Raw genomic sequence first — 2,500 nt, 5'->3', positions numbered from 1 at the left:
TTTGGCTGTCCTTTAGAAGTGATTCGTACAAATTTGTCATATATTAATTAAGGGGCCGCGTAAGTAAAATTAAGCATTAATATCACACGTGTTTTCCGAAGTTTCTAGAATTACGGTTACAAGAATCACTCAGGGTTCGGAAAAGAATACTGTTCAAAATCAGTCGTGTCCGTTGGCATTTCCTCAGTCAGCGTAAAACTGCTAAGGTGTTTTGTCGAAGACTTTCTTAAATTTTCAGCCCCTTACTTTAAAAAACAGTTACCAGACCCTTGTATTTTTGTGCTTTCATTTTCGCCGTTGCCTTCTAATTTTTCATTCTTCAATTGTTCCTCAACTACCTCGAAGCGAGACGTTATTCTTGGATGCCGCGATGAATTTCTCGATCAGTGTAAGTCTTTGCTTGATAGCGATAAACCATTATCATGATGCAACATAATTTTTGTCTTTAGGATGAGAAAAATGCTAACGGATTAATTTTTTAAGTAATCGAGATTCTGTAGTTTTTCTCTCTATTCTCAGGGTCTTTTAGCAATTTGTTGAAATCATTACAGAACTTTGAAGTAAGTTGCATTCAAATGAAGTATAGCCAGCTCAGTTATGTAATTTATATAAACTAAAGCCAATATTTTCCAGAGTATTCCAGCATGGACACTGAGTTCATAATGAATTTCAGTTAAATTTGATTTTCCGGGTTAATGTGCGTTTTCTGGAACAGTACTACTTGAGAACGTTTTTGCAACAACTTCTTAAGACGAATAATTAACAAAAAAAATAGTTTTACTGCTTAATTCCAGTCAGGTGATACTAACTCATAAGCCTGCACTCGGAGTATAATTACTATTATGGGATCCCCAGCCCAACATTCTAATGAAAATGAGAGCAGATCAAAATGTTCCGTATCGGGTGGCCTGCAAACGCAGACGTATTTCTGGTGGTCGTTTCTGGGAACGTCTGCGTTCGCAGGCTACGTATAGGGAAGATTTCCGTTTACAAAAATTGGTTTTGTTCTGCAAATGTGCCAGCCACAGGAACTAATTACCTTTTGTTTCGACGGCCAATGAGGCTCTGGCTGGCACATTAATGACAATAGGTTACGTCAACATATAAAAATTGTATTTTGTTCGGCGAAAGGGCTGCTTATACTTTAAAACGTAAGCTGTATTTTAAAAAGTCCTGCATGCTATTTTTAATGGAGATCAGTTTGCTTAAAATTTACTTCACGTGTAATTTGCTTGCACTCGTAAGAAACGATCGTTTTAACTAAACCCATGTAGGTGCTATCGTGACCTGTGGCCAATTATTTTGCGAAATGCCGTTTGCCACCGCGAAACACGTTGTTAATTGGTTTTGTAAGAGTCGACCGGTTCGTCAATTTCACCCAGAAAAGAACTGAGCTGTCCGGACGAAGCTCAGGGAAATTCCGATGTATTACAGATATTCGCAATCAAAACATAAACGATCGGAGTGTTTTGCAGTGTAACTGTCACTGAGACCACTGACATCGTGACCGACCAGGTGTGTAACAAATCTGAACTTGGACCCGGTCGGTAAGGTGTTTTTCAACTGTTTCGTGCACACAACATGGGAAGAAAGCTTCTCCCGGAAAGGAAAATCAGCCAGTTTTGGGTGACTTCTCAATTCCTTACCGTAAACGCTTGTCTGATATGAGGATTGAAATATTTAGCAGGACAATCGTCCTTGGTTTGAGTGAAATTTTGGGTCGGTTTTTGTAATCCGCCTTTAATTGAAATGAGTCATATGCATAGTACTTAGCGCTAATTGAAACCATCTCAGGGAGTAAATAGTCATATCCTCTCAAACTTCGATCCCATAAGTTTTTTTTTTCTCTATTCTTCTCCCTTGCTTACAAAGCGACTGTCGAACGCACTCCAAGAATCCGAGATTACTACTAGTTTTATCTGCACCGGCCGTGATCAAGTATATACCAGGATTAGTATGGAACATTTTACATCGGCAATCCTTCCGACATAACACCTGTATTGTATGTGATGACGTATTACGATCTCAAGTGAGTCTTTCGTTATGAATGAATAAAGTTATTTATTGAAAAGCAGGCTGAATCATATGTAACTTCATTTTCTAAATTCACGAAATCAGATTCAGAATTGTCATGAAGAAGAAGAAGGCCATTTAGTATATCAACAGAATTAACTATAAGTGGGTGATGTGAAGTGCTATTTTCTACCCATGTAAACCGTGTCAGCATTAGCCCTACTAAGGGAAATGGGCCCACTCAAGGACAGAGAATACTCTGACCAGGGTGGGAAATAGGCAGGTAGTTTCAGATTGTGGTTGATGCTCTTCGAGTGCACTGAAGCGGTTTGTTTTGCTCGAAGTATTTTTTGATTCCAGCAACGATTACCGGTGAGATCAACTTGGATATACAAGGAGTTAATTAATCTACAGATATGAAGGTTCCACCCAAACTGGTATTTATACATCATTATAACTATTGTTCATGAGCGACGTAACGTTTTCT

At 38.6% G+C, this 2,500-nt stretch overlaps 1 protein-coding gene across 1 annotated transcript in view; it reads left to right on the top strand.

Moving 5' to 3' along the window:
- The first annotated feature begins 163 nt into the window (after nt 1-163).
- The window catches only part of LOC137996604 (uncharacterized), a 32,152-nt gene continuing 29,815 nt past the window's right edge, over nt 164-2,500 (top strand). The window contains exon 1 of the mRNA XM_068842091.1: nt 164-388. The gene's annotated coding sequence lies outside the window, so the exon portion shown is untranslated. The remainder of the gene's footprint in view (nt 389-2,500) is intronic.

This window comes from Montipora foliosa, chromosome 3 (assembly GCF_036669935.1).
Source record: "Montipora foliosa isolate CH-2021 chromosome 3, ASM3666993v2, whole genome shotgun sequence".
Taxonomy (NCBI): Eukaryota; Metazoa; Cnidaria; class Anthozoa; order Scleractinia; family Acroporidae; genus Montipora; species Montipora foliosa.
The sequence above is the reverse complement of the archived record's forward strand: the minus strand, read 5'-3'. Positions and strand labels throughout refer to the sequence as shown.